This window comes from Narcine bancroftii, chromosome 6 (genome assembly GCF_036971445.1).
Source record: "Narcine bancroftii isolate sNarBan1 chromosome 6, sNarBan1.hap1, whole genome shotgun sequence".
Classification (NCBI taxonomy): Eukaryota; Metazoa; Chordata; class Chondrichthyes; order Torpediniformes; family Narcinidae; genus Narcine; species Narcine bancroftii.
The window spans coordinates 98,309,858-98,329,296 of record NC_091474.1 but is presented as its reverse complement, the minus strand read 5'-3'; positions in this window follow the sequence as shown (position 1 = coordinate 98,329,296).

The window sequence follows — 19,439 nt, the reverse complement described above, 5'->3', positions numbered from 1 at the left end:
TTAATGTAAGAAGCATAGTGAACAAGGTAGATGAGCTGAGAGCATGGACAGATACTTGGGGTAATCATATTGTGGCAATTAGTGAGACCTGGCTACAGGAGGGACAGGACTGGCAACTTAATATTCCAAGATACATTTGTTTTAGATGTGATAGATCAGGGGGTAAAAAAGCGAGAGCAGTTGCTCTGCTTGTTAAGGAGGACATTACTGCTGTGAGGTGGCAGGATGGTCTGGAGGGATCATCCAGTGAGGCTGTTTGGGTGGAATTGAGGGGTGAAGGAGGCACGAGGGTGCTAATAGGGGTGTATTACAGACCACAAAATGGGCCAAGAAAATTAGAGGAACAAATTTGTAGGGAGATAACGTATATGTGTAGGAATTATAAGGTAGTGATCATGGGAGATTTTAACTTCCCTCACTTTGATTGGGATACCCATACATTTAGAGGGCTGGATGGCTTGAGTTTGGTAAATGTGTTCAAGATTGTTTCCTAAATCAATTAGTAGAAGAACCGACTCGGGACGGTGTAATACTAGATCTCTTCTTAGGGTATGAGCTAGGTCAGGTATCGGACATTAATGTTGGAGAACAAATTGGGTCTAGTGATCATAACACTGTTAGTTTTAGGGTAGTTTTATGGAAGAGTAAGGAGGGGCCTAAAGTTGAGGTTCTGGATTGGAGAAGAGCAAATTTCGAAGGAATAAGGGATTTGGGGAGTATTGAGTGGGACAGTATATTTTCAGGTAAGGATGTAAATGAAAAATGGAGGATATTCAAAAAAGACATTTTGAGGGTACAGAGTAGATATGTCCCAGTGAGGATCAAAAGAAAGGCTGGAAGTGATAGGGAGGCTTGGTTTTCGAGGAATATTTGAAAATTGGTTTGGAGAAAAAGGGAGGTGTACAAGAGGTATAAAGAGCAGGGAGCTGAGAATTTGAAGGAGGACTACAAGGATTGTATAAGGAATCTTAAGAAAGAAATTAGAAAGGCCAAATAAAAAGGCACAAAGTGGCTTTGGCAGACAGAGTAAAAATAAAACCAAAGGGTTTCTTTTGGTACATTAAATGTAAAAGATTAGTGAGGGTTAAAAATGGACCCCTTGTAGATAGCGAGGGTAGGATGAGTGAGAAGTCAGAGGAAATTGTGGAAATTTTGAATGATTTCTTTGCCTCGGTATTCACTAGGGAAAAAATATTGAACCAGTTGAAGTACAGAAAAATAGTGGGGAGGTCATGAAGCATATACGGATAGCCGAGGAGGTAGTGATGGCTGTGTTGAAAAAGATAAAGGTGGATAAATCTCCGGGACCAGACAAAATATTCCCAAGGACACTCAGGGAGGCTCGTGGACAGATAGTGGGACCATTAACAGAGATATCTAAGATATCACTGGCCACGGGGGTAGTGCCAAACGATTGGAGGGTGGCACATGAGGTTCCGCTCATTAAGAAAGGGTCCAAATGTAAACCTGGGAATTATAGTCCCGTGAGTCTGACGTCTGTAGTGGGCAAGTTGATGGAAAGTGTTCTTAGGGATGGTAGAGGGATTGATAGGGGGTTATCAGCATGGTTTTGTCAGGAGTAGATCATGTTTGACAAACCTGATTGAGTTTTTCAAGGGGGGTTACAAAAAACGTTGATGAAGGGAAAGCTGTGGATGTTTTCTATTTAGACTTTAGTAAAGCTTTTGACAAAGTTCCCCAGAGGAGGTTAGGAAAAAAGGTGGAGGCATTAGGTGTAAATAAGGAGGTAGTGAAATGGATTCCGCAATGGTTGGATGGGAGGTGTCAGAGAGTAGTGGTAGAAAATTGTTTGTCCAATTGGAGGCCGGTGACTAGTGGAGTTTCTCAGGGATCGGTACTGGGTCCACTATTGTTTGTTATATATATTAACGAACTGGAAGTAGGGGTGGAGAATTGGATAAGCAAGTTTGTGGATGATACAAAGATTGGTGGTGTTGTGGACAGTGAGGAAGATTACCGTAGTTTACAAGGTGATTTAGGAAGGCTGGAGGTGTGTGCTGAGAAATGGCTGATGGAATTTAATACAGATAAGTGTGAGGTGTTACATTTTGGAAATGCAAATCTAAATAGGTCATATGCATTACATGGTAGGCTATTGAGATGTGCAGAGCAACAAAGGGATTTAGGAGTGATGGTAAATAGGACCCTCAAGGCTGATACTCAGGTAGATAGTGTGGTGAAGAAGGCATTTGGAATGTTGGCCTTCACAAATCGGAGTATTGAATTCAAGAGTAGGGAGGTTATGATGAAATTGTACAAGGCATTGGTGAGGCCAAATTTGGAGTACTGTGTACAGTTTTGGTCACCAAATTATACGAAAGATATAAACAAAATAGAGAGAGTGCAGAGAATGTTCACAAGAATGTTGAGAGGATTTCAGGGTCTGAGTTACAGGGAAAGGTTGTGCAGACTGGTATTTTTTCTCTGGAGGGTAGAAGATTGAGGGGAGAATTGATAGATGTTTTTAAGATTTTAAAAGGGACAGGCAGAGTAAATGTGGATAGGTTTTTTCAATTAAGAGTGGGGAAGATTCAAACTAGAGGGCATGGTTTAAGATTGAAGGGGGAAAATTATAAAGGGAACATGAGGGGAAATTTCTTTATGCAAAGGGTGGTAGGGATGTGGAATGAGCTTCTGGCAGAAGTGGTTGAGGCAGGATTATTGGTTACATTTAAGAATACACTGTATAGTTAGATGGAGAGGAGAGGACTGGAGGGGTATGGACCGGGTCCTGGTCAGTGGGACTGGGAGGGTGGGGATTTGTTACGGCATGGACTAGAAGGGAAGAACTGGCCTGTGCTGTGCTGTAAGTGGTTATATGGTTATATGGAAATGTGATTTGAGTCACGCAAACAACTTCCCGATCGTCTGGGCATTTGTTACATAGCCCAGTTTCTGTAAAATCAGATGAATGATTATGACTGTCTTGAATGCTGCGGGGAAATGGACTGCTGCAGTTCTCTGTTAGGACCTGTGTGAGCTGGAACACAGTCCACACAGTCATACAGCGTTCGACAAGGTATGTTGCCTAATCCTGCTGCATTGCATTGCGTCACCTATGGAAGGTGCCTGTTCTTCAGGCAGAGATGAGGCCTTCGTTGGTGTAAGATTGTCGTTCCAATCAAGTTCATCTTTGGTATTCAACTTGTTTGGAGGGGAAACATTGTTGTCACTGACCTAACGATCGGTTTAGGTTAGGAATCCCACAGCATTTGTCATGTCTTGCCGTTTAGTGCAGATTTATGGGATTAAAAGACAAAAGACCATAAAGCAGAAGAGCGAAATTGGGCCATTCTTCACATCGAGTCCATTCCACAATTACATTATGGCTGATGTACTATCCCTTGGAGCTTAATCTCTTGCTTTCTTCGCTTAACCTTTGATACCCTTCATGGTCAAAAACGTCCAGCTTAAATGTCCACAGCTATCATCTGCAATGAATTCTACTAATTCTACAGCCTCTGAGTAATGAACTTACTCTACATCTCCGTTCTTAAAGGACATGTTTTTTTGTATTATGTAGTGGTTATCTCGGATTCCAATCTCTATATCCCCCATGGGAAACATCCTACCCCATCCAATCTTTCAAGGTCATCCATGAGATGACCCTTCGTTCTTCTAAACTCCAGTTGGTACAACTCCAGAGCCTTCAAACTGTCTTTATCTGAAAATCTTTTCACTCCAGGGATCATCCTTGCAAACAATTGGACCCTCTCCAATATCCACACATCTTAGCTTACCGATGAATAACAAACTTCTCACAATATTCCAAGTGTGATGGCTAAAGCATTATCAAGCCTCAACATCACTTCCCCCTCTTAAAATGAATGAGAGCATTCTATTCAACTTCCCTACAGCTGACTCGTCATGCAGATGGTCAATAAGGCAATTTTGCACCTCCGAGTTTGATCTCGTTGCCTTTTTAGAAAAACATCCACACATTAATTCCTTCCACCAAAGTGCATTATTATTCTTCTATTCACGGTATTCCATCTGCGATTTCTTCACCCTCTCCCCTAACCATCTAAACACTTCTGCGGACATGGTGCTTCCTCGATACTACCCGCCCCTCCTCCGATCTTTGTACTGTCCCCAAACGTGGCAACAAGGCTCTCTAATCCACCATCACAATCATTGACATATATTGAGAAAATAAACAGGCCAAACACTGAGATCGGCAGAACATGACTGGTCACAGTGAGCCAACATTTAAATGCCCCTTATATCCTCACTCTCTATCTCCTGCCAATCAGATCATCCTATATCCATGCCAGTACATTTGTGGAAGAATCATGCGCTTTATCGCGCTTCACAGCCTCATGTTTGTCACCTTGAAAAATACCTTCTGAATATCCCATGTTATCAACATCCATTGACTCTCCTTTACCTGTCATTCCTATTATTCCCTATAAGAATTCCAACACGTTTGTGTGGAAATATTACTCCTTCGGGAATCACTGCTGCCTTTCATCGTGGGCCTCGAAGTTTACTGAAACTTTATTCTTACTAAAAAGATTCAAAATCCATCCCAACCACCGAAGTGAGGATAACTGGCCTATAATTCCCCGTCTTTTCCTCCATCCTTTGTTAAAAAGTGGAGTCCCTTTTCTATTCTCCAATCCTCCATAACTATTCCAGAATATAGCGGTTCCAGAAGATCCCCAACAATGCCTCCACGGATTCTTCTGCTAACTCTTTGAAATCCTGGACTTTATTTAATTTCGTTCAGGAAATTTATCCATCTTCTGACCTTTCAACTTTCGCAGCATCTTCTCATTGATGAGGATAACAACACACATCTGACCCTCAACACGCTCGGACATCTGGCAATCTGCAGGTGTTTTTCAAAATGAAGATGAACACAAAATACTCAGTGGTCACATTGGGTAGTGTATTAAAGTAATGGAAAGGTTTTTGGGAGAGGCAGCGAGTGAGCAGCCCAAGCGAGTGAGTGGGAGCACAGGTTGAGGACGAGTCACTGCACATTAAGGTAAGATAGTCTTTATTACTACTTCTTTGGGGTAAAGGATGAGTGTTAGGGCTGTGTGTTGTTGGGAGTGCCGGATGTGGGAGGTCCTGGAGTCTTCCAGACTCCCGGATGTCCATATCTGCACTAGGTGTGTCGAGCTGCAGATTCTTAGGGACTGTGTTAGGGAACTAGAGCTGCAGCTTGATGACCTCAGGCTGGTTAGGGAAACAGAGGAAGTCATAGACAGGAGTTACAGCCAGGTGGTCACTCCAGGGCCAAGGGAGGAGGAAAGGTGGGTAACAGTTAGGAGAGGGACAGAAAAACGTAAGGTGCCAGAGAGGAGCCCTATGACTGTATCCCTCAGCAATAAGTACACCTCTTTGAGTACTGCTGAAAAGGACATCAAAGTTGGGGGGAGCAGCAGTGGCTGTGCCTCTGGCACGGGGTCAGCCCCTGTAGCTCAGAAAGGTAGGGAAAGGAAGAGGAGGGCAATAGTGGTAGGGGACTAAATAGTTAAGAGGACAGATAGGGGATTCTGTGGTCGCAGCAAGGAGAACCGGATGGCGGTTTGCCGCCCTGGTGCCAGGGTCTGGGATGTTGCTGCTCGTGTCCCGGATATCCATAAGTGGGAGGGACAGGAGCCAGAGGTCGTGGTACATGTAGGTACCAATGACATAGGGAGGAATAGAAAAGATGTCCTAAAAAGTGAGTACAGGCAGTTAGGTAGGGAGTTAAAAAGAAGGACTGCAAAGGGGGTAATCTCTGGATTACTCCCTGTGCCATGTGACAGTGAGAATAGAAATAGAATGAGGAGGAGGATTAACACGTGGCTGAAGGGGTGGAGTAAGGAGCAGGGTTTCAAGATTCTGGATCACTGGGAGCTTTTTTAGGGAAGATGTGAGCTGTTCAGTATGGATGGGTTACGCTTAAATCCCAGGGGGACCACAATCCTGGCAGGGGTATTTGCTAGGGCTACTCAGGATCCTTTAAACTAGAATGGTTGGGGGCAGGGAGCAAAATAGTACAGAGCAGTAAAGAGAAGGTTAGAATGCAAACAAATAAAGTTTGTAGTAAGTATTTGAATATGGATGGGCAGGTGATAGAGAAAGGAAATGCTCTGGAAGAAGATGAAGGGCAATTGGCAGGAAAAGGAAATAATGTTGTTATTAAAGATGAGGGAAAACCGGGATTAAGAATTGGGAAATCCCTGAAATTCATATATTTTAATGCCAGGAGTATTGTAAAAAAGGTGGATGAGCTGAAGGTGTGGATTGATACTTGGAAGTATGATGTGGTAGCGATTAGTGAGACATGGTTGCAGAAGGGATGTGATTGGCAACTGAATATCCCTGGGTTTCGTTGCTTTAGGTGTGATAGAGTCGGAGGGGCAAGAGGAGGTGGTGTTGCATTGCTTGTCAGGGAGAATATTACAGCGGTGCTTAGGCAGGATAGATTAGAGGGCTCATCCATGGAGGCTATTTGGGTGGAACTGAGGAGTGGGAAAGGAGAGGTTACACTTGTAGGGGTGTATCATAGACCACCCGGAGGGGACTGAGACCTAGATTAGCAAATCTGTAGGGAGATAGTGGATATTTGTGATAAACACATGGTTGTAATTATAGGAGATTTTAATTTTCCACATATAGATTGGGAAACACTTTCTGTGAAAGGGCTGGATGGGTTAGAGTTTGTGAAATGCGTGCAAGATAGTTTTTTACAACAATATGTAGAGGTGCCAACCAGAGAAGGTGCAGTGTTAGATCTACTGTTGGCAAATGGGATGGGTCAAGTGACGGAGGTTAGTGTTGGCGAGCACTTCGGGTCCAGTGATCATAATGCCATCAGCTTCAATGTCATTATGGAAAGAGATAAGTCAGGGCCAAGGGTCGAGGTTTTTGATTGGGGAAAAGCTAGATTTGAGGAGATGCGAAAGGACTTACAGGGTGTGCATTGGGACAATTTGTTTTATAGGCAGGATGTAGTAGAGAGATGGAAGTCTTTTAAAGATCAGATTTTGAGAGTGCAAAACCTTTATGTTCCTGTTAGGTTAAAAGGAGGGGAAAAAGGTTTGAGAGACCCGTGGTTTTCAAGGAATATTGGAAACTTGGTTCGAAGAAAAAGCGAGGCATACATTAGGTATAAGAAGCATGGGATTAAGGAGATGTTTGAAAAATACATTGAATGTAAGAGGAATCTTAAGAGAGGAATTGGGAAAGCTAAAAGAAGGTACGAGGAGACTATAGCAAGCAGGGTGAAAATTAATCCAAAAGGGTTCTACAAACATGTTAATGGTAAAAGGAAAGCGAGAGACAAAATTGGTCCCTTAGAGAATCAGAGCGGAAAACTGTGTGTGGAGCCTAGAGAAATGGGGGAGATATTGAATAGTTTCTTTTCTTCGGTATTCACCAACGAGAAGGATATTGGGATATGTGAGATAAAAAAAGCAAATTGGGTAAATATGGAGAATATAGTGATTACGAAAGATTTAGTGTTAGGGCTTTTGAGGAATATAAAGAGGATAAGTCTCCGAGACCAGACGGGATCTTCCCCAGGACATTGAGAGAAGTAAAGGAGAAAATAGCAGAGGCTCTGATGGTAATTTTCCAAATGTCATTAGAGATGGGGATAGTGCTGGAGGATTGGCGTATTGCGCATGTGGTTCCATTATTTAAAAAGGGTTCAAGGAGGAAGCCTGGCAATTATCGGCCTGTAAGTTTGACGTCTGTGGTAGGTAAATTAATGGAGAAAGTTCTTAGAGATAGTACTTATAAATATCTGGATAGACAGGGTCTGATCAGGAGCACTCAACATGGATTTGTGGGCGGAAGGTCCTGTTTGACCAATCTGATTGAATTTTTTGAAGAGGTGACTAGGAATGTGGATGATGGTAGTGCGGTGGATGTTGTCTATATGGACTTCAATAAGGCCTTTGTTAAGGTACCTCATGGAAAGTTAGTTAGGAAGGTGCAGTCTTTAGGTATAAATTTCGAGATAGTCAAATGGATTGAACATTGGCTGAAAGGGAGAGGCCAGAGAGTGGTAGTGGAAAATTGTCTGTCAGGTTGGAGGCCGGTGACCAGTGGTGTGCCTCAGGGACCTGTATTGGGCCCATTGTTGTTTGTTATATACATTAATGATCTAGATGATGGGGTGGTGAATTGGATTAGTAAATATGCAGACGATACTAAGATAGGTGGAATAGTGGATAATGAAGAAGGTTTTCAAGGATTGCAGAGGGATTTGGGCTGCTTAGAAACGTGGGCTGAAAAATGGCAGATGGAATTTAATGCTGATAAGTGTGAGGTGGTTTATTTTGGTAAGAAGAATCAGAACAGGTCATACGTAGTAAATGGGAGAGCATTGATGAATACAGAAGAGCAGAAGGATTTAGGAGTAATGGTACATTGTTCCCTGAAGGTAGAAACTCATGTGAATAGGGTGGTGAAGAAGGCTTTTAGTATGCTGGCCTTTATCAATCATTGCATGGAATATAGGAGTTGGGAAGTGATGTTGAGATTGTATAAGGCATTGGTGCAGCCTAATTTAGAGTTCTGTGTGCAGTTCTGGTTGCCTAATTATAGGAAGGATATAAACAGAGTGGAGAGAGTGCAGAGAAGATTTACCAGAACATTACCTGGGTTTAAGCATCTAGAGTACAGGGAGAGATTGGGCAGATTAGGTCTTTATTCTTTGGAGCGTAGAAGGTTGAGAGGGGATTTGATAGAGATATTTATGATTATGAAAGGGATAGACAGAGTGGATGCAGATAAACTATTTCCATTAAGAGTAGGAGAGATTGAAACAAGAGGACATAAGTTAAGAGTTAAGGGGCAGAGGTTTAGAGGTAACATGAGGGGGAACTTCTTTACTAAGAGTGGTAGCGGTGTGGAATGAGCTTCCGGGAGAAATAGTGGCGGCAGAGTCAAATTTATTATTTAAGAAAAAGCTGGACAGGTATATGGATGAGAAGAAGGTGGAGGGTTATGGTCATTGTGCAGGTCGGTGGAACTAAAGAGGACTGTTTGGTTCAGTGCTGACTAGAAGGCCCTAACGGCCTGTTTCCATGCTGTAATTGTTATGTTATGTCATGTGAAATAAGAAATTTAAGCAATGAGGTCACGGAACCTGTAAAAATTAAAGAGGATGTGTTGGTAAATTTTATAAAAAAGGGTCTATAAATATTCTTGGCCTGATGAGTTATTCCCTCAGATCTTAAGGGAGGCTGGATGGACTTCATAAATCAAGATTGTGAGTACAGGAGCTGGGATGTGATGGTAACATTGTATACGACTTTGGTGAGGCCACATTCGCAGTGTTGTGTGCAGGTTTGATCATCTAACTACTGGAAAGATAACAATGAGCTAGAGAGTGCTGGAAACGTTTACTCAAGTGTTGCCTGGGCTTCGAAAACTGAGTTACAGGGAAAGGTTAGGTTTTTATTACCGAGCGTGCAGAAGAATGAAAGGAGACGATAGAGGTATTGAAAATTATGAGGGGAATAGGCAGAGTAAATGTAGATAGACATTTTCCACTGAGTGTAGGAGACTTATAAACCAGAGGTAATCGGTTCAGGGTGAATGGGGGAACATGACAGGGTACTTTTGCAGTCGGAATGGCGGGCATGTGGAACGAGCTTCCAGCTGAAGTGTGGAATGCGTGCTCAATTTTAACATTTAAGAAGTATTTTGTCAGGAATATGGATGGAAAGATATGGAGGGCAAAAGACTGAGTGCAAGTCAATGAGACCTGGCAGAAGAAGGTTTTGGCACAGAATAGATGGCTGAAGGGGTTTGTTCCTGTCCTGTAATGTTCTCTGGTTCTATGAATTTATTTCTTCACATAGGTCCGAAAGGTACCCACACTGTAACTTCGGAAACACCCCAGCTCATTCCAGTCGAGTAGAAACATTTTGTACTCTCTGCAATAAATCTTATTTGGACAAGTTTAGTAAATTTCACCCATTCTGTCTCGCACAATATCAGGGGTGTGAATTCGCTAAGAAATACTATACAACTGTTTGCATTGATATCTGCATTGATATATCATGTCATCTCATTTTTAATGATGGTGGGCAAATAATATAGCCCCCAATTGTTGCTCCCCACCCCTATGATTTCTCTGGAAGAGCACTCAAAATGTTTTATTTCAAAATTGAGAATTGAGACAATGTTGTCTTTGCCCTCACCAAAATGCAAACACGCCTTAACTCATCTGTTCCTCTGTTGCTTCTTTGTAAAACATGGTTAGATAAGTGATTATATCAAACAGTAATAAACGGTCCAAGAGGCAGGGAACTGCGGTAGGTCATTGAAGAATCCTGCATTCGCTCTATGCAGCTTTGAGTGGCTCTGAAAATAAATTCAATGATATAGAAGAGAAGGGCAGAATTAAAATAAATAAAGGACAGAATATAATTTTGCATCTAGGTTGCCTGCAAAACAAAGGCATGAACTGGTTTTCATTTTCAAGTTACTATTCTTACAACAGAGACCGAGAGCAATAGAAATTCACCAAATTATGGTATTTTAAAATCAATAATTTTTTTTAACAATAACATTAAATCTTAACTTTAAACTTAACCCCACTATGTGCGGGGGTGGGCGCTTTTATACGTGTGTGCGGGGGTGGGCGCTTTTCGGCGGGCGGGCGCGAGCGGGCGCTTTTCGGCGGGCGGGCGGGCGGGGGCGTTTGTGTATATGTGTGTCTGTGGATGGATGTGGGTGTGCGTGCGCTTTTCGGCGGGCGGGGGCCTTTGTGTATATGTGTGTCTGTGGATGGATGTGGGTGTGCGTGCGCTTGTGTGTGACGGTAGGTGGGTGTGATTTGTGTGTGGGTGCGTGTGTATGTGTGTGTGCGTGGGGGGAACACTCACATTGAAGAGTAGTTTTCAGAGAAATGTTTCTTGATATGTTCAACAAGTTACCCTCTTTTGCATGGAGTTTCTGGAACTTGTTTTACATGCTGATTTCAAAACACCCAGGTAAGGGTTACATCAAGAGACCATTTTAAGAAATGGAACCTGTGAAGTGGCTCGTTCACTTCGATACCACTGATTCCGTGTACCTCCAATGACAAGGAGAATACAACACACCAGTACCTCACTCACTGAAGGCTACTGCATTTCTGACTCCAGATGAATCGCTTGTAATATTAACGATGCCTTTTTGGAGTGTCAAAATCACATTACACGACATAACTACCGATTCTGTTGAGGATCCTCTCATCCAAAATCTTTGTACAAACAAATGCATCCTGGCTGCCTGCTAAGACAAAGGAAAACATGACTTCCATGTGTGCACAGATGTTTCTCAGCATTTTCTTCAACATTTCAATGGACAATCACTCCAGGTTTTATGGCTGCTTACACATCTTCCACTGAATAATAAATTTGTCGATATTTCAATTTTTCAAATGTTGTTCTGTGTGTAAGTGAGAAAGGAAAGGGTTAACAGTAGTGATAGTGTAGTTAGGTTATGCAGCTTTCTAGTAAGGCGGGCATGGGAATTCAAAAGGACCATTAAGCACGATGACCAACAGTAGCAATGAACCAATCAAACGAGCAGGTATGATAAGCGGCTGTCCATCATCTCTAGCAATGCAATTTGTCCTTGGTAGCAATTGCATAGGGTAAGAATGTATTGTGTGAACTTTTCATTGTCCCAAATGTAACGCCGCCCATGTTTGAACCAGACAAATGTCAGTCTCTGACAGCTTTCCCAGAGAGAGCTTCTTTGTGTGGCTATGTGTTGATAATTCGTAATTCTGCAGAGCAAAAAGACGAAAGTTTGGGTAACCTCATTTTGTAGAATTCACCGAAAAATACGGAATCCACATAATTGTCTGTGTTCTTGTCCACCCACAAAATTAGTTCACTGAAATATATTTTATAACTAAAGATTTATAATAACACAATTCCATCCAACGCCCCAGCCCATCCCAGTTCTACTGTTCATACTGTTTCTACCTCTGCTTTTACTGCTCCAATTTTCTTTGTCCAATCCTTTATTCATGATTTTAAAAAATCAATGCACACAATTAAAATCCTCCACTGATCTCTCCAATCCAGCCCACCCACATAAATCAGTGAAGTATTTGGCCATCCTCTCCCATTCATTATAAATACATATTATGCCAGCTATTTTCCTTCCCAATTTAGACTTGAAAGAGCATACAAACTTGCAATGCTGTCTCACAATTTATCTGACACAAATGGGAACTGAGCGAGTGCAAATCTCAATCTTTTCTGTTTGCTCAAGAAACATAGCCCGATTTAACGAGAAGGCTGGATAACTTGATAACATAAACTGGTTGGAGAAAGAGTAACATTCCATGCCCATATCAGCAAAGATGAATGGATGAAGCATGGATGTCGTGAACTGCCATGAAATCACTCTGTCCCTCGAACAGTATTATATTCTATGTCTTTAGAAGGAATGAAGGAAAGCAGGAGGGATGTCAGGAATGAATGAAGGTAGGATGGGAGGAAGGAAGAACAGAAGGAAAGAAGGAAGGTGGAAGGAAGAAAGGAGGAATGAATGGAAGGAAACGAGGGAGGAATGAAGGAAACAATAACTGTAGAAACACAGAAACAAGTGCAGGAAAGAGTTCCCGAAAAAACTTTTAAAAATTTGGAGGATAATACAATAATTGAACGTGAAACACCTAATATTCAATCCAGACACTTTTGGAAATTAGGCGACACTCTGTCTCCTTCCCTTCCCCACCCCTCTGTATCCTTTCCTCTGGATCTGCACAACTTTCCCTCCATTGAGAGGGATAACCCTTCCACTTTAACACTTCCCATGTGTTTACTTGTGCCCTCCCACCCTGACCACCTATGGAATCTTGCTTGGGGGGGGGGGGGCTGTGCTCCTTCACCTGCCCCTCCACTCACCATGTCATTCAGGGTCCTGCTTGCCTTGACGATGGACTCAGGCCTAGAACGTTGATTGTGTCCATTTATCTTCAATACACAAAAATATTGTGTGACTTTATGGGATTTGAAAGCAATTTTGTGTAAAATTAATAAAACAACTTTGACAAATGGGGACATAACGGTTAAAACTGGTGCTCAGAAATGTTATATCTGGAATGACTTTTATATTTATAAAGGGGCAGTTTATGGGCTCTGGCAAAGGGAAATTTTGAAAAGTATTCAAAGATCAGTCATGATCTCACAAATTGCACCTGAGGCCAGTCTCTATGTAAGAGTTTTAAATGACAATGGATTGACAGAAAATAAGAATTAATGGTAAATAATGTTAGGAATGTGCATATTATCACAGCGGACATAATGACCGAAATGTTCATTAATATAGCACAAGTACAGGCCCTTCATACAACGATTCCAGGATACTTTTTATAAGCTTTATAAGAGATCAGATAATATGTTCTTCAGAGAAATATAAGAATTATTATGTACAAAACATTAGATTCTTTGCAGAAGGAAATTGAACATTTGGAAAAAGATTTACAGAAAAATGTTTCTGAGAAAAAAGTGAAAAATTAATAAAGAAGAAATTTTAATATAATTCAATACAGACTTACAGAACTGAAAAATAATTGAGAAAATTAAACAAAAGTATTAAGTGCAATTATAAATGTAACACCTAAGAAAGATGAAGATTTGTTGAAAATGTAATTGTATAGGCCAATATCTCTATTAAATGCTGATTATAAAATTATAGCTAAAGCTTTGGCGAATAGAATGGCTAGATATTTACCAAATTTAATTCATATAGACCAAACTGGTTAAGTTAAAGAATGCCATTCTGCTGATAATGTTGCCAGATTGATTAGTTTATTACATTTATCTCTAAGAAGGGTGATTCAGCAGTAGCAGTTACTTTAGATGATGAGAAATCCTTTGAAAGATTAGAATTGAATAAATTATTCAAGGTGCTAGGGAAATTTGTTATTGGATTTATATTTATAAAATTGGGGAAAATTTTATATGAAAACCCCTTTGCTATTGTTATGTCTAACAGACAAATTTCTTCTGCTTTTTCATTAACTAGATCAAGTCGACAAGTGTGTCCTTTATCTCCTGCTTTCTTTGTTTTAACAACTGAACCTTTAGCAAAGTTAATAAGACAAGATTCTAAAATTAAGCTTATAAAAGTTAGTCATGAGGAATAAAAGATTAATTTACTTTCTGCTGATCTTTTGGTTTATAATACAGATCCTATAAGTAGTTTGAAAGACAATTAGAAGAATATGATGAATTATCAAATTATAATGTTAACTTGGACAAAAGTTAAATTATGCCTTTAGTTGTAGGAGATAATAATTAGTGTAGAGCATTTGCTAGATTTAAGAAGCCAGTTTATAGAATCAAATATTTATGGATTAAAATTGATAATGACTTAAATAATAAGAATTATTTAAATAGATGGAACAATTTGCCTATAACTTTAGAAGGCAGTCAATTGTTTAAAATGAATATTTTTTCCAATGTTTCAGTATTTAATTCAGTTAATTCCTTGTTGGAAACTCCACCAAAAAAAATTAGGATATTATATTGAGGTATTAGGAGGTTTTATGGAAAGGAAACATGGATAGAATGTATATGGAAAATTAACATGGAAATATGAATTAAGAGGTTTGCAATTTCATAATTTGAAGAATTATTGTAAGGCTCAATTGAATTTATCAATGGGATGTGTGATATAGATAAATCTGGGTTTAAAATATAATTGAGTAAAACAGGAGAAAATATTATGCAGGATTTTATTTATGAATGGAATTCAAAATTGTTAATTGTGTGTTTTTAGTAGATATATCGTGAAATGTTTGTTAGAGTAGGTTACATAAAAACACTTTCAAACAGATCTTATTTGAAATACTGAAGCTCTGCCCCATGTGAGACATATCAGGTCTTAAAACCTTTGCAAGAGCTTTGAAGTGTGCTCCAAAGACTTCACTAATGGATTGTTGTTTACCAAAGGTAACAGATGGAAGAGCGCGTCGGATCCACTGCCCTAATCCTAGCCCTAATAAGTCCAACAGAAAATGTTATGAGCCAGGAGGACTCCAAAACTCATCAGCAATAATTATTCACCAAGTCAAACGGTTACTAAAACAGTTTCTTTAATTATTGTTAAATTTGAAAATAGTATCTAACTCTATTCATTAACTTAAACAAACTTAACCCCCTTCTAATTCTAAGCGCACATATATGTAATGTTACAGAGTCCATAGGATCCCTAGGACCAAGAGTAATTTATATGCAACACAAGACAGTGTTAAATAAACAGAAGTTGTTTTTAATTATATTTTAACAAGAAAACAGAATTAAACTTTAACTTATTACTTAACCGACCTAACTACTTAACCCCCCCCCCCCCCCCCCACCACCATGCTAAGTGCATGTGTGTGTAATGTATATTTAAGATTAGAAAATGTTCTTTGGATCAAAGTCCAATCATACTGGTTGCAGGCAATTCTGGTATTGTGCACAGAAGTTAGCATTAACGAAGTTCACCAGTCTTTGGTGCTTAATAGGCAAATGGTTACCACTCAGGAAAGTTCTTGCAGGTTTTCAGAGAGAGATTCCTTTTCCATGATATCCACAACTGATTCATTCTCAATCAGTCTTGCTAAGAAACTTGCCCCCTTCAGTGTTCTCTTTCTTTCAGGTAACCTTTCACACCACCAGTTTTCTCCTTTTACCAGGCAGTCTTCAAAAAAATGCCAGCTAGTCCCTCCGGAATAGAATTATGTTTTCCCCCCTATTTCACCCCCTCCCTCTCTGAGAGCAAAACTGTTCTCCTCTGCCTGCAAAGATCACATGCTCTCCCAGACAAGCTGCTGTCGATACTTTGTTGTTTCTTGCAAAAATCATTCTGCAAAAGACCTGCAAATATTCTGTGTTTTAAAATGTGTGTGTGTGTGTGTGTGTGTGTGTGTGTGTGTGTGTGTGTGTGTGTGTGTGTGTGTGTGTGTGTGTGTGTGTGTGTGTGTGTGTGTGCGTGCAAGCTGCTCTAACAATTTCTCCCACACCAGCTCTAAATACTCTCTCACAGTAATGTGTGTGTAAGTTCAGAAAAGTTCTTCGGTTCACAATCCAATCTCACTTATCATTCCTCCAAGTGCACTGGTTGCAGGCAATTCTTATTCTGTGGATAGAATTTAAAATTTTAAAAGTTCCCCAGGCTTTCGTGCTTGAAAGGTAAATGGTAACCACTCAGGAAGGTACTTTTCAGTTTCAGAGAGAGATTTGTTGTTCCAGAAAATCCACAACTGATGTATTTCCATCCATCACTCCAGTGTCTTGCTGGCGAATCTTGCCTCTTTAGGGTTCTCCATATTATAACCTCTTTCTTTCACATCACAGAGTTCCTTTTTGTTTCCCATATTCCAAGTGAAACATGAGACAGCCAGACCTCTCCTCTTGCATGAACCATCATGGCTTTAACCAGGCTGTCTTACAAATGGCCTTTCCATAAGCTTGCCAGATTGTCCTTTTCCAGTCCCAGCTACTTATGCTGACTTTAGTTGTACAAGTGATCCCTCTCCCTATCACTCTCTCCCTCACTCTCTCCCACCTTCTCCCACCCTCTCTCTCTCTCTCTCTCTCCCTCTCCCTCTCTCAGAGTGAAAGTCTGTATGATTCTCTCTGCTTGCAAAACCACATGACCCTCTTATAAGCTCTCTTCAAGACAAAAGTGGTTCCGACGTGCTCTTTCCTTTTTTAAACAATAATCTATAAGTGAAGTCTCTTGAACACTCTTCAAATGTTTGAGGCCCTGGTATGTCTCACGTAGGGCAGACCTCGTATTTCAAATAAGATCTGTTTAAAAGTGTTTGTATGTAATCTAATCTTACAATCATTTCCTCAATTAATCACCCAAAAACATTTCTATATTCTCTACATACCCTGTAATACCTTCCCATTTAATGTAATTTTAAATCTTGTGTTAAAATTCGGTTATATCTAAACTGTCTTTAAAATCACTAAAGAGATGACAATACACAATATATAACATATTATAATAAAGTTACTAATTGTTGAGAGTATTTCTATACATGATTAATTTCAACACCTTGAACAAGAATCAGCTCTCACATTATTTGTACCTCTGATATGATTAATTTGCAGATTATATTCTTGCAATATAAAACTCCAGTTTAACAATATTCTGTTTTTATTCTTCATTTTATTCAGAACACCAGGGGATTGTGGTCAGTAAATATCACAATTGGTTCATGAGGGGTACCGAGGTTTGCAACAAAATTCTGCAGAGCAAATATAATAGATAACAGTTATTTTCCAATAGTGGAATGGTACCTTTGATAAACATTGATTTTTTAAAACAAAATTGGCAACTGGATGGTCAATGTCATTATGGTTTTGCAATAAAACTGCACCTGCTGCTCCCTCACTGACCTTCACTGATAAGGAAAATGATTTTATTTTTCAAAATCAGGAGATTTTAACACAGGGCAATGGCAAAGCATCTCCTTTAAATTTTACAAAGCTGTCTGACTTTAGTCAGACAAATTTAGTCCACATAAATTTCTCCCCTTTCTTCATAGGATTAGTTAAAGGAAGAGCATCCTCAACATAGGGTTAGTTAAAGGAAGAGCATCCTCAACAAAATATCTGCAACATTTTCTATAAAATCCTGTCATTCCTAGAAAACCTTCTCACTGCTTTCTTGCCATTGGGAATAGGAAACTCATAAATTGCATTCACCTTAGCTTGAATAGATGCAACCTTTCCATGGCCAAATACAGAACCAAAGAATGTTACAGTGGCATTTGAAAATAGACTTTTTGCTAAATTATGTGTTAAGTATGCTTTGGATAAATTTGCAAACAATATGTCCAATTCCCTTAGTCGTTCTCCCATGTGTCACTTTTTGTGATCAAGTCATAAAAATAAGCATCTGTATATGTTACCCTTAGATTACCGAATTAATCATCCTTTGGAATGCTGCAGGGGCATTTTCCATGCCAAGTTTTAACACAGTATACTCATATAAACCGGATGGAGATTCAAAAGCCGAAATATTATTTCCTCTTTCCGTTAAAGGCACACACCAATAACTCTTCAACAAATCCAACTTAGTAAGAAATATAGCTATCCAAATATTGTAAATAGAGTCATCTATTCACAGAATATAAGCACCTGTTTTAGTTACTGCATTAACCATGCTGTAATCTGTACGGAACCTGACAGTTCCATCAGGTTCTAGTACCAGAATACAAGGAGAACTCCACTCTGAGTTCGAAAGGTCTAATAATGTCATTTCCCAACATATATTCCACCTCCAGATCCATGATTTTACTCTTATGAATGATTATTCTATATGGGTGTTGTTTATGTGGCTTGCTTCACCTACATCTACTTCATGAAATAATCACAGTTTTCCTTTATGGAACAGAAGGGAACAAAGTTGTCTATTTTAGAAATAATTCATTCAACTGCATGTCCACTTGTGACGTAAGATCGCCTAACATTTCTTCCACATTTTTGAATATTGCTTAGTTAGACAGGAGCACAGGAACTATGGTTTCTTTAAGGTTACCCACACACGATTCTGTTTCCATAATCGTATGATCCATAACTTCATCAAACTTCTCAACAACTAACACCTTAAATACAGACTGTTCTCCACTATCTTTATTCTCATAATAAAACTTCAATAAACCTGAGTTTTATTCCTTCAATCTGGCATGTAAACAACATAGTTAACGTCATACAGTTTTAATTTAATTATGTATGGTCCAGAAAAATCCAGCTCTCAGGTGATTGCCATTTGTTGGAAACAAAATCAAAACGTTATTACCTCTCTTAAAACTCCTCATGAGCTTTCCTGTCAAATAAATGCTTCGGTTTACCCTCAGCTATTTCTAAATTCTTTTGAGCCAAAGTCCACAATATTTTGTAGCCTATCTTTAAATTTAGAAACATAATCCAGCAAGTTCAGCTGCACATCGACATTTACCCATTACTTTTTAATCAACCTAATGACCCTGCACAGCCTCGCTGGTTGCAAACAACAATAAATTAATACGTCATCCTAATCTTTTCCATTCTCCAGAAAATAAATTATCATCATATTTTTAAGAGTAGAATGATTTTTTTCCAAAGCACCCTGAGTTTCAGAATGCTACGCAGATGTAGTGAACTGTTTTATTCCCAACTCATACATAAACTGCTGAAATAACCCAGACATAAAGTTAGATCGTTGCTCTCTCTGGATCTCTTTTGGTAATGCAAAAACTGCGAAATATATTTCCAGAGCCTTTACCACCACTTTGAATTTTATATTTCTTAATTGTTAAGCCTCTTGAAATCACGATGGTGCACACATATTTGTTAATAATTACTGATTCCCAGACTTAGTCTTTGGCAGGTGACATACACAACCTACAGTACCCCTAGTGAAAGGTTCCTCATCAACATGAATAGGTTGTAAAGGAGCCACTGGAGGATCCTGGT